The 14,439-nt window shown below is 40.3% G+C and overlaps 1 pseudogene; it reads left to right on the forward strand.

Moving 5' to 3' along the window:
- Positions 1-12,164: 12,164 nt before the first annotated feature.
- On the forward strand, positions 12,165-12,266 carry LOC130294698 (U2 spliceosomal RNA; annotated as a pseudogene).
- Positions 12,267-14,439: the final 2,173 nt, after the last annotated feature.

The raw sequence follows: 14,439 nt of genomic DNA on the forward strand, positions 1-14,439 counted from the left end.
GAGATAAAAAAAATGAAGTGATTTTCCCACAGCAACCAATCACAGCTCAGGTTTTACTTTACCAGAGCTCGTTAGCTGAGCTGTGATTGGTTGCTGTGGAGAAATCACTCCACTTTTTCTGTAACACGTTTGATAAATCTGGGCCATTATCTTTATTCTGTAGGTCAAGATAATGACAGCAATATCTAATTGAATGTAGGTTTTGTTTCATTTCACAACATGCTTACAATTGTCCTCTCATGACCCCTATAATTATTATTATTTTTTTGTATGTGGGGATGTATAAGGCTATGTTTTTTTTAAGTAAAAAAAATGCTGGAAAAAAACCCAGAGAGACTGCCACTGCATTTCAATGCACTTTTGCTGTTTTATTTATTTTTGACATTTTTAGGTTTGTGTGGAAATTGAAGTTTCTCTCCGTTGGCTGTTTTCTGTACCTGTGTCCTCCCCTTTTTTTTTTTACTCTTTACAAAAAATATGATGTAAAAACGTTAATACAAAACCCACATTGCATTCTTAAATAAATTCTTTCTCTCCCATAGACTTTTATGGGGGAGAAACACCAAGATTTCAGTGAAAAAAACGCCAAAAAGTGTTAACGCATTATTTTTCAAACTCGCAGCATTTCCTGCTGCAAGTTTGTAAGCGGCAAATTTTCAGCAGCGGAAATTTCGCTGCAGAAAATCATTTTTGTTGTTCTTTTGTGGTCATTTCTCCCTTGGGATTTTGTATAGTACTTATAAAAGGAAAAACCCATGTACAAAATAACACTAAATAAAAAGTGCCACAGTATAAGTCTATGTGAAAGAAGCCTGAGACAATGTTCACATCTCATAATTTCCTTGCCGGATTCCACACTGGAATCCAGCACGGTGATTCCGCTGCAGCATAGTCCCATTGAACTCACAGGATTCTGCTGCGCTGTGTACAAGGCAGATTTTCTGTGCCAGATGCTTCCGGCATGGAAATTCCATTCTCCATGTCCGCACAAAGAATGAACACTATCATTCTTTGTGCGGAGTCTGCACGGAATGCATAGTGTCATTATTTGGGGGCAGGGAACAGGGGGATAGTGAGCCCTAAAGCTGTCCCTAAGACCACTCTCCCTGCCGACTTGCCTAGACACCCTAGTGATGAATGACAACTGGGCACCAGTCCCTTCCTCTGCTAAAGTGCATGGGCGTAAGAGACAAACAAAACAAGTCAATATGTATATGTCGGGAAACCAGTCAGGAACATAATGGGAATGCTACAAAGCTACAAACAGATATACCAGACAGGATATAGCATACTAACAAACAGTTCAAAAAACAGGATTTTGATTAACGACAGATATGAAAACATGAACAAGACTAGATATGAGGATAAGAATACAGCAGACAAAACTAGGAGATGCAGGGGTTGAACAGGTTAACTGAAAGTCAGAACGCTAAACAGGTCAGGAAATCAAGAGCACTATTCACACTGGACTCCAAACAAGGAACACACTAGACACCCCACACCAAACATGGAGGGACATCAATACTAAAGCCAATTAGGCTTCTAGCAAGCAGGCCCTCTCCACTGAGTGATCAGGATACTAGTCTAGGAGGAAACAATAATCCTAAATGCAAGCAAACATGGGTACAGACACAAGACAAACTCACTCCTAGATAAACAGATTAGCACAAGGTTCAGAACAGGATTCTATCCTAGGAGATCCAGGATCAGGATCAAACAAGGTCAAAACAGGACTGACAAATGCAGAGTGTGAACACCAACAAGGCAGAACAAAGCAGAATAAACAATACAAGAATGCTAAAACCCAACAAAGGTACTAAAACAAGGCAAGCTAAAATCTATATCAAACACAATAGATAACCATGGTTAAAAAATAATATATATTTTTTTATTAATTTTGTGAAACTTTTTATAAAAATGTATTTTTATTCTGTGTTTTATAAAGTGTATGTGATTTTTACTACTTTTAAACTTTATTCTTTTTATTTTAGACATTACATAGATACTACTACTACTACCAGCATTGAACACACTGTTCCATGCTGGGAGCTGTAGTACCTTCACTAAGGACAGATCTCCCCGGGAGTCACTCTTGACACCCATTACGATTGTCCTTCATATTTCTGAGATGTAGAGCGGCTCTCTACAGTGCTCCACATCTCAGCTATGAACTCCAGCCAGTGATGTGAACAGAAATTCACATCACTGATTCATATTTGCCGCTCAGCGCGGTGATTGGCTGGATGGTGCCAGCCAATCACAGCTCTAAGCAGCATATATGAATTAGTGATGGGAATTTCTATTCACATCACTGGCCGGCCGTATAGAGCAGAGATGCGGAGCACAGCAGAGAGCTGCTCCACATCTCAGCAATCTAAAGGATGATCGCAACAGGTGTCAGGAGTGACACCCGGGGTGATCTGTCCCTTACTGCCCTTACTGAAGGTACTACTGCTCCCAACATGGAGCACACTCTGTTCCATGCTGGGAGTTGTAGGACCTGCATTAATAAACAGATCACAGCGGGTGGTACTCCTGACACCCATTGCGATCGTCCTTTACTATCGGGAGAAGGGGGTGGCACACCACACTTCTCTGCTCCCCTGCCCGACACTGCACTTCATATTTGGCACTGAGAGTTGTGATTGGCCGGATGGTGCCAGCCAATTACAACTCTCAGCGGCATAGTAAAGGACTATCACAACGGGTGTCAGGAGTGACATCCGCTGCAATCTATTAGTGCAGGAACTTTAGATCCCAGCATGGATAAGAGTGTGCTCCATGTTGGGAGTGGTAGTAGTACCAAATTAATGTCTAAAATAAAGAGAATAAAGTTTAAAAGTAGTAAAAATAACACACACTTTATAAAACACATGATTAAAGTACATTATTGATAAAAAGTTTTGCAAAATTAATATAAAATATATATATATATTTTTTTTTTAATTAATTAAAAATTTTTTTTTTTTTTTTTTTTTGCAATTACATGGCCCCTTTATCCATTTTTTATATTGCCAGCTACATTTTTATGTCCCTGCCTGCTAACATAAATTGGCCACTAATTTAAAACTAATAAAAATTCTGTTATAAAAAATAGAAATTTTGTTCCCTACAATTTTTTCCATCCCTACAGATTTTTGGTTTGTTTTCATTTTTATTGGTAACCCATGGAATTTACTAAAAAAGCTAACTGCAGTTAAAAATAAAAACCGCCCACAAAAACGCCAATGTTAAAACCCACATTTTTTGGGGGGGGGTTTCGTTTGCATAGACTTCAATGGGAGAAAACGCCAAGATTTGGCCCTATAAACGCCAGTCTTAACATTGTCGTTTTTCAAAAAAACTGCTAGGGAGCCCAAAATTGCAAAAAAAACAAACAAAAGGATTTAAAAAAGCCAAACTGAAAAGCACCAAGTAGATCTGGCATTTTGCAGTACCCTATTGACTTGCAGCTAACATCTGGTCATAGCGTTTTTTCACTGAAAAAATGTGCGACAGAATTTTTGCTAAAAAAAAATAAAAAATAAAAAAAAATAACAAACAAGTGGAAACTTAGCCTTACAGAGGTACTGATCAACCACCTAATGTGTATGGATATTTTCAACAACAGACACCTGGGAAGAAATTACTTCACTTTTCTCTGCCCTCAATTTTAAATATGTCCAAATAATTATAGATACATGTATACTGGAATATAAAGCATAAACGATTTCACAAAAACAAAGCTTTGTCAACACAAAAGATATTAGTCTGTGGATAACCTCAACTCACTATATTATGAGAAAGGGTTAATTGTCAGATTTTTCACAGCTGCTGCTTTAGTCATGGAGATATGGTTAGACTCTTACATTGAAACTTGAAGTACAAGAACGACTTCACAGTGAATTTTGACAGACTGTACAATGTGAAACAGCTGTTTAAATGGATTAATCCTGAAACAATATTCACGGTTTATGTGGCATTTTTACACAATAAGTTGAGCCCTTGAATATGAATGAGTTATGCATTAATAAAGACAATGGGACTCATTTACTAGTGTTAGGTCTCTACTAGTGTGAAATGTTGTTTTCAACTTTCTATTTACTATTAGGATCCACAAGTCGAGAACATTTTCCAACCAGCTTTTTCTAGGAGGAAATTTCCAGCCATTTATTTACAGGATTTTCAGTGAATTCAATAGTAAATAGGTCGGGTTGTGAAAACACACCCCTTTTGGGTCAACCACGCCCCTTTGCGACAGACCATGCCCCCTTTTCAGCTTTTCACAACGCAATGTCAGGTTTTTGGATATTCCTGGTGCGCAATGTCACACACTGTCTGAGACATATCTCAGACATGTCTCAGACACTATGCACCAAGACCTGACAAAAACTAGTCGGTTTTAGCTTAGTAAATAAGGCCCAATATATTTTTCTTTTTATTACAGAACCTGTCATTTTGGGACAGCATGTCAATTGTCTTACATGTCTCTAGACAATGGCACAGCAGTAAGCAATACAGAGGTCATAATAGAAACATGGCTCTTAGGATGCCTGAGAAGCCCACAGATGTTCCAATCACATACTGTATTAGCATTGTTATCACTGGGCAGTGTAAAAAAAATGTTACAGTAAATTATCATTAGTCCTTACAGTTAGAACCTTTAAAGTAAAATAATATGATAAAATTCACCTGAGTGAATTCTAAGATGTCTGATCATGGGGGTCCAGCCGCTGGGGATCTCAGGGCGGGCAGCGGTGGCGTCCGGAACACGGAAGCTTGGAGCTTCTGTGTTCTTGACATCATGCTACACTCCTTCTATTTATGTCTATGGGAGGGGGCACAATGGCTAGTACGTCAAGCCTCCTCCCATAGACATGAATGGAAGGGTCGTGGCAGCTGTAGTCACCAGTCATCCGACGCGGAGCGTAGTTTGGTCCGTGCATGGATGACCTTCGGATAGGGGATAAGATGTTTATGGCCAGAGTACCCCTTTAAGGATTTGGACGAAGTCTGGTTTAAAAGTAAAGGGTGGGGAATATGGGGTGGAGAGCGTCATGAGAAGAGAAAAGGGAGGGGAAGGAAAAGACAGGTGCCATTCCTGAAGAGCATAGCTTCCGACTTCCGACAGTTGACCTTTGCTTCTTTAGGGGTGATTTAAGGAGTTAACTTGACAGAATCTAAGGTTTTTACAGTCCTGGCCATTAGTATGGCAGCTTAGCTGTGATGCTGACTGTCAATGTATGGCTGGTCACTAAGGGGGTGAAAACAAATTAGCCTCCTGGTAAGGTTGATCAGCCAATCACAGAGGTATGTAAAAGTTTCACCAATACTCCCTAAAGTGCCTCAGTAAGAGCACTGAAGTAAGAACAACTTAGTGTAGGTAATAAAGCATCCTTTGCGCTGTGACATATTACTGTTTTTAGCAGGACTAAAGTTTAGAGGAAAATGCATATGCCCTATTTTACTTGCTCAACCTCCAGTGTATCTAATAGAATACCAAAAAAAAAGTAAATTTGCTAATGGTGTTGAATAAAAATATCCGAAATCTTTGTGTCTGCATCTCTTGTTCATAGCTCTGTATCTCCATGATTATAGACTACAAAATATTAAAAAGGTTTGGTAGAATCAATAAATAAAGATTCAATTTGCAAAAAGGGTTCAATAGCTTTTTATCACATTAGAAAAGTCTTACTTTCTCAATCAGAGAAACAAAATAACAGTCTCATTGTAATGATACCTTTTAATGGCTAACCAAAATAAAATAAATGGTGTTAAATAGCATGGGTCTTTATGTTGGAGAAACAGGTCAATAAAGTAGGGATAATGTCATATTGCCACGCAATTTAAGGTAATAAGACATATTTCCTTGTGGCAAAACATTTTGTAGCTGATAGCCCAACATCACAGACATGAAAGTATTGGCATTAAACCCTTAAGGACCAGGCCCATTTTGGCCTTAAAGCAGTACTCCGCTGAAAAACTTTTTTTTTTTTATCGAACAGAAAGTTAAACAGATTTGTAAATTACTTCTATTTAAGAATCTTAATCCTTCCAGTACTTATCAGCTGCTGTATATGTCAGAGGAAGTTCTTTCCTTTTTGAATTTCCTTTCTGTCTGACCACAATGCTCTCTGCTAACACCTCTGTCCGTATCAGGAACTGTCCAGAGCAGGAGAGGTTTGCTATGGGGAATTGTTCCTGCTCTGGACAGTTCCTGACATGGACAGAGGTGTTATCAGAGAGCACTGTGGTCAGACAGAAAGGAAATTCAAAGAGAAAAGAGCATCCACTGTAGTATGCAGCAGCTGATAAGTACTGGAAGGATTAATATGTTATAATAGAAGTAATTTATAAATCTGTTTACCTTTCTGGCACCAGTTGATTTAGAAGAAAATGTATTCTAGTGGAGTATAACCAAGTAAGGACTCTGGGCATACCGGTACGCCCTGAGTTCGCTCCCTTTCTATAACATGGCGGGTCGGGCCCAGCCTCTAACAACGGCCGGGACCTGTGGCTAATAGCGCACGGCACTGATCGAGGTGCCGCAAGCTATTAATCCTTTAGACGCGACATTCAAAGTTGATCCGATCGCCGAATGACTGCTCAGTCCCTGATATCCAGGCATGAGCAGTCAAGTGGCAGAATCATTGATCAATGTTATCCTATGGGATAACAATGATCAATGTAAAAGATCAGTGTGTGCAGTGTTATAGCCCCCTATGGAGGCTATAACATTGCAAAAAAAAGGGGGGGGGGGAAGTTAAGAAAAGATCAATAAAAAGATCAATAAACAAAACAATGTAAATAAAAATAAACATATATGGTATAGGCGCGTTTGGAAATGTCAGAATTATAAAATGATATTATTAACTAAACCGCACTGTCAATGGCATACGCGCAAAAAAATTCCAATTAAATCCGATTAAAAAGTCAGATCAATACAAAAATGGTACAGCTAAAAACTTCAGATCATGGCGCAAAAAATTAGCCCTCATACCGCCCCATACACAGAAAAATAAAAAGTTATAGGGTCAGAAGATGACAATTTTAAACGTATACATTTTTGTGCATGTAGTAATGATTTTTTTCCAGAAGTAAAACAAAATCAAACCTATATAAGTAGAGTATCATTTTAATCGTATGGAGAAGGTGTAATTTTTTACCGAAAAGTGTACTGTTTCTTACATTTTTTCGCACAATGATTTTTTGTTATATTTTGCCATAGATTTAATGGGTAAAATGACTGATATCATTACAAAGTAGAATAGGTGGTGCAAAAATAAGCCATAATATGGATTTGTGGGTGCAAAATTGAAAGAATTATGATTTTTTAAAGGTAAGAAGCAAAAAACCAAAGTGCAAAAATGGAAAAACCTTGAGTCCTTAAGGGGTTAAGGACCACGCCAAATTTATTTTTGCTTTATCTTTTTTCCGCCTTACCTTCTAAAAATCATAACTCTTATAATTCCATTCACAGACCCATATGAAGGCTTGCTTTTTGCGTCATCAATTTAACTTTGTATGACATCACTCATTTTACCATAAAATGTACGGCGCAACCAAAAAACATTATTTATGTGGGGCAATTAAAAAGAAAGCCGCAATTTATGAAATTTTGGAAGGTTTTGTTTTCACGCTGTACACTTTACAGTAAAAATGACGTTTTCTTTATTCTGTGGGTCAATATGATTAAAATGATATCCATGTTATGTGCTATTCTATTATTGTACCGCTTTAAAAAAAATCTAACAATTTAAACAAAATTATTATGTTTAAAATTGCCCTATTTTTATCACCTATAACCTTCTAATTTTTCCGTGTGAGGGCTTATTCTCTGCGCCGTGATCTGTAGTTTTTATTGGTACCACTTTGCTTATATTTTACTTTTTTTGGATAAAAATGTGACAAAAAAGTAGCAATTTTTGACTTTTTTTTATGTTTACGCCATTCACCATATGGTATAATTAGCATTATATTTTGATAGTTCAGATATTTACGCATGTGGCAATACAAATATGTTTATATGTTTTTTTTTTAGGGCATAGCACTGATCAGTGTTATCGGTCATCTTCTGATAGCACTGATCAGTGCTATACCCTAAAACAAAAAAATTATAAACATAAGCAGAAGACCCCAGCAGACGGCCGAAGGTAGGTGAGGGACCTACGGCCGCCATGCTGGATGATCGGATCCCCGCGGCAGTGATGCAGGCCATCCGATCATCCATTTTTAGGGTGTGTTCACATGCTAGAAACTAGCAGCGGGTGTCCCGCTGCGGGAAACCCACTGCGATTTACTCTACTATTCATTTGAATGGGTCCGCGGACAGTCCACAAATCTGACACTATTGCGGGCTCTCTGTGGACCCATTTAAATCAATGGTTGCCTAACTCGCAGCAGGATTCCCGCAGCGGGAAACCGCTGCTAGTTACTAGCGTGTGAATGCACCCTTAGTGCCGCACTGCCACAGATGCTATGATCTATATTGATCACTGCATCTGAGGGGTTAATGATGGACATCTGCGCGATCGCTGATGTCCGCCATTACCGGCGGGTCCCTGACTGCCGATAGCAGCTGGGACCTGGTGTGCATGACATACATTTACGTACATTTACATTCTGTGATGACCGTGAGTCACAGAGTGTAAATTTACATCCTGGTGCGTTAAGTACCACAGCACCATGACGAACATTTACGTCCATTGTTGTTAAGGGGTTAAAGGGATACTCCCCTGCAATTTTTTTTTTTAAATCAACTGGTGCCAGAAAGTTAAACAGAATTGTAAATTACTTCTATTTAAAAATCGTAATCCTTCCAGTACTTATCTGCTGCTGTATGTTCCAGAGGAAGTTATTTCCTTTCTCTCTGGCCACAGTGCTCTCTGCTGACACCTCTGTCCATTTTAGGAACTGTCCAGAGCAGGAGAGGTTAGTTATGGGGATTTGCTCCTACTCTGGACAGTTCCTAAAATGTACAGAGGTGTCAGCAGAGAGAACTGTGGTCAGACAGAAAAGATATTAAAAAAGAAAAGAACTTCCTCTGGAACATACAGCTGCTGATAAGTATTGTTTAACTTCCTGGCACCAGTTAATACAAAAAAAAAAAAAGTTCCCCTTTAAAAGGCCATTTCAAATCCTAAAAAGAAAGAGGAGTCTGGAGACATAAATTTAGGCTAGTATTTGACACCCTCAAAACAGGACAATTTGTCACAAGGATTTGTCATCTAAGGAATCTGGACCAGAGATAATGTAGCTGGGCATCAGGTCTCTGAACTAACTTTTTTTTTAGAGACAATACAACTCTCACACATCTGTGAACTTATTAAGGATTTACTTCCCTTTTTGTTGTATTTTTTTTCTTTTAATTTATGACACCACTCCTCTGTTATTTTGGGTATGATTATCTGTTTCTTTAGCTACTAAATTAAACCATACCTGAGGAAGTGGCCTTGAAATCTTGCTTTTTTTTCAACATGATTACTTTAATTTTAATCACTATGGGGGAGATTTATCAAAACCTGTGCAAAGGAAAAGTTGCAGATTGCTTCTTTCATTTTGCGGAGGCCTTGTTAAAAATGAAAGAAGTGTGCTGATTGGTTGCTATGGGCAACTGGTCCCCTTTTCCTCTGCACAGGTTTTTATAAATCTCCCCATATATTTTTACCAAAGGCCCTTTTACACAGAATAACACAGAGCTGTTTGGTGATATCCCTTTCAATATTACAGAGCATCTGCAGGAGCTCAGGGGAAACTCATAGGATCTAAATCAATAAAACTGTGCATCTCCACTGGAGGAACTGGTATAACTTGTACAGCAAGGAGGCTCAATTACAGTTTTAAAACAAGTGTTATATGATCCCTTTGAATGATTGCTGTACATCATAGTCATCTACTTATTGATGTATATAAATAGTATGGACAAAACCAAAATATCGATCTGTTGGCCCTGGTAGTGTTCTAATATTGACATTATTAAAAATGCCAGATTACATTGATTAAAGTATACCTGTCATCATATTTTACCCTACATAACTAGTAGCAACATGTATTATAGGGTAAAATCTGCTTTTCACAATGTTCCCTTGCTCCCTTTGGCATCTTCGTTGGTGAGGATAGCCGGTAATTACTCACCGGTAATTCTGTTTCCTCATAGTCACGACGGCACCACCAGAGAGTGATGGACTCCTCCCCCAGAGACAAGAAACCTAAAGCATAAAAGGAAGCACAGCCCTACCTAGCCTGAGTGAATTACCGAGACCCATTAAGAGCCTTCAAATTAAAATTGCTTCCTATCAATAAACTGAACTACTAAATAAATGACACTATATCGTCATAAAGTAAATTCATAAAATATAATAATAGTACAGGGTGGGCCATTTATAAAATGGGAATGGTTGGTGATATTAACTTCCTGTTTGTGGCACATTAGTATATTTGAGGGGGGAAACTTTTCAAGATGGGTGGTGTCCATGGCAGCCATTTTAAAGTTGGCCATTTTAAATGCAACTTTTGTTTTTTAAATAGGAAGAGGGTCATGTGACACATCAAACTTATTGGGAATTTCACAAGAAAAACAATGATGTTCTTGGTTTTAACGTAACTTTATTATTTCCTGAGTTATTTACATGTTTCTGACCACTTATAAAATGTGTTCAATGTGCTGCCCATTGTGTTGGATTGTCAATGCAACCCTCTTCTCCCACTCTACACACACTGATAGCAACACCGCAGGAGAAATGCTAGCATAGGCTTCCAGTATCCGTAGTTTCAGGTGCTGCACATCTCGTATCTTCACAGCATAGACAATTGCCTTCAGATGACCCCAAAGATTAAAGTCTAAGGGAGTCATATCGGGAGACCTTTGGGGCTATTCAACTGGCCCACGATGACCAATCCACTTTCCAGGAAACTGTTCATCTAGGAATGCTCGGACCTGACACCCATAATGTGGTGGTGCACCATCTTGCTGGAAAAACTCAGGGAATGTGCCAGCTTCAGTGCATAAAGAGGGAAACACATCAAGTGGATTGGTCGTTGTGGGCCAGTTGAATGGCCCCCAAGGTCTCCCGATCTGACCCCCTTAGAATTTTATCTTTGGGGTCATCTGAAGGCAATTGTCTATGCTGTGAAGATATGAGATGTGCAGCACCTGAAACTACAGATACTGGAAGCCTGTTGTTACGCCGAGCGCTCCGGGTCCCCGCTCCTCCCCGGAGCGCTCGCAGCGTCCTCTCATTTGCAGCGCCCCGGTCAGACCTGCTGACCGGGCGCGCTGCGACATTATTCCCAGCCGGGAAGCGATTCGCGACGCGGGATGCGCCCGCTCGCGATGCGCATCCCGGCTCCCGTACCTGACCTGTTCCCCGTCTGTGTTGTTCCGGCGCGTGAGGCCCCGCTCCTTAGGGCTGCCTGCCCTGACCTTCTGCTACGTCCGACCTTGCTCTTGTCTACTCCCTTGTCCGGCGCTTATCTCAGCAGTCAGAGAGGTTGAGCCGTTGCCGGTGGATACGACCTGGTTCCTACCGCCGCTGCAAGACCATCCCGCTTTGCGGCGGGCTCTGGTGAATACCAGTAGCAACTTAGAACCGGTCCACCGACACGGTCCACGCCAATCCCTCTCTGGCACAGAGGATCCACCTCCAGCCAGCCGAATCGTGACACCTGTGCTAGCATTTCTCCTGCGGTGTATATAGTAGTATATAGCAATGTATACGGATACTGGAAGCCTGTGCTAGCATTTCTCCTGTGGTGTTGCTATGAGTGTGTGAAGAGTGGGAGAAGAGGGTTGAATTGACAATCCAACACAATGGGCAGCACATTGAACACATTTTATAAGTGGTCAGAAACTTGTAAATAACTTATGAAAAAATAAAGTTACGTTAAAACCAAGCACATCGTTGTTTTTCTTGTGAAATTCCCAATAAGTTTGATGTGTCACATGACCCTCTTCCTATTGAAAAAACAAAAGTTGGATTCAAAATGTCCGACTTCAAAATGGCCGCCATGGTCACCACCCATCTTGAAAAGTTTCTCCCCTCACATATACTAATGCCACAAATAGGAAGTTAATATCACCAACCATTCCCATTTTATTAAGGTGTATCCATATAAATGGCCCACCCTGTGGCTCACGCCTAGTAGTTGTAGTGGTTACAGCCCGGAGCAGTGGTGACTACATGAGGAGCGCTTCTCGGCCTTTTGGCTTAGATCAAGTGTAGTATATGTTCTTATCAGTTTCATGTTGGTGGACAGACACGCCAGTGTGGGGCTGGAGGGGAATGGGTGCTGCATGGAGGGGGCAGGTGTTCCGGGGTGTTCCAGGGCTGGTGCCACATAACCAGCTCAACAGCTGCCCTGATGTGACCTGTTTCCTCTGGGTCTTGCCATGAGGTTGGGGGGGGGGGGGTGTAGAGCCGAGGTACTTTTGTGCCTCGGGGAGTGGTGACCCTGAGGTGCCGAAACTCACTGGGTGTTATAGCTCACTGAGTGAATGTACTGCACCATATACTCTTCCCCTTTGGCACTCACCCTTGGTATCTCGGCCTTCTGGCTAGGATCAGGGAAATTTTTATAGATCTGGCCGGATGACCGGGCAGTATATCTGCACTCATTCACTTATTTATTATTTTTGTATGTCACTGTGCCACATTGCGTTTTTTTGTTTGTACACAGGATTGTCAGGATGCGGTAGCCCATCTGGGTGTCCCTCCTGGTGGTCTAGGGGAGGTTTATGTGGCCATTAGGTTCCTAACCTCCCTGCAACCCCTGGGCATCTTGGCTTTGGTCAAGATGCCATCAGTATACCGCTCCTCGGCTGATACCTTGGTTAGCGCCAAGGTTGAAGCCAGGTGCTGGATCAAACCTGGATCCTTGCAGGTGCCTTTTGACCCGAAGGTGAAGGGTAGGTTTGTTGGGTGGCCTCTCTCCTGTTTGAAAAGGGCTTAGCGATAGACCTCATCCTTTTGTGCATGTTTTTTTAGTGTGACACGTTTGCACTTTTTCTTGCACTTTGGGTGATAGATAGCACGTGCTTCGGCTCTTAATAAAGAAGACTACATGAGGATGCTGTGTCCCTAGGATAACCTAGCATTGGCATATGGTGTGGCACAATGTTAAAAGTCATTATTTTCATTAGTGAGGATGCCAAGGAGGACAATGGGACATGGTAAGATAGCAGATTGTACCCGATATAACGTATTTCCACCAGTTATATAGGGTAAAATATGATGACAGGTTCCCTTTAAGGAACTATCACAAATACTAAAAATGTAAATGGTTAGACCTGTTGGTGTCAAATGTCTACTCATCATAATGCACACTGTATATCTAGTAGTCTCTGTTTCATAAATATATCTGTACATATAAAACTTACAACCTTTACCCAAATTTACCACTTTAACAACCAAGCAATTTTCTTTCTTATTCCATATATATTCTTTTGGAGGAATACATGATTTTTTTGTTTACTTCATTAAAATTATATTTTGTGAAAATGTGCTTTTAATATTGACTACTTCTACTACTGTAGTGCGGTATATTATGCCTGTTTACTTACAGACATAAAGCTGACTGGTGACCTATCTAGCTCTGCCAGAGTCCCAGCCGAGCAGGTAAAAAATACATGGCATACCAGGGGACTTTATTAGGTCCTCTGTTGCTATGAAAACCCATCCCTGTCCTTGTAGTCATGATGCCCAGGTGCCGCTGGGGACATAGATGCCAAGAAACCACTAAGATACCACAATGAGGTAAAAATACAGTGGCATATAGTAAAGTACATGTCCTCTGTCTAACCCAGGAAAAAGTATTGTGGTGCCTAAAAAAAAAAAAGACAAATCACCAGTTTCAGGTGACATTCACCCCCAGGGTTAAGTAATGTATAAGGCAGATATCTATTTCTGATATTTATGGACTCTATAGTGACAGAGACAGTTTCCCAGGAACGGTGCATAACAAATGTGATACAAATATGAAAAAAGGAACCAAAATGTTACCCCAGAAATGATAGGCCTGTTAGTTTGATTTCTGTAATATCTAAATTGTTTGAGGGGTTTCAAAGAGATGATACAGTAGAGTATTTAAAAAATATATGCATTAGTCCACATCAGCATAGGCTTATGAGGGATCGGTCCTGTCAAACTAACCTGAACAGCTTTTGTGAGTAGGTGAGCTCAAGACTAGACCCAGGCAAATCCCTAAATGTCGTCTGTTTTCATTTTTCCTAAGCATTTGATATTGTGCCACATAAGAGGTTGGTACACAGGGGTCAGTTTTGGCTCCCCTTTCTTCTTTAATTTATTTACTGATGACCTTGTCGGGGGATTTTATCATTAAGTATCAATCTTTGCAGATGGCATTAAACAGTTTAAAGTGGTTAACACTATAGAGAACAGTGCACTGTTACAAATGGATCTGTATAGGTTGAGAGCTTGGGCTGAGAAGTGGCAGATTAGGTTC

The sequence above is a fragment of the Hyla sarda genome, chromosome 10, assembly GCF_029499605.1.
Source record: "Hyla sarda isolate aHylSar1 chromosome 10, aHylSar1.hap1, whole genome shotgun sequence".
NCBI lineage: Eukaryota > Metazoa > Chordata > Amphibia > Anura > Hylidae > Hyla > Hyla sarda.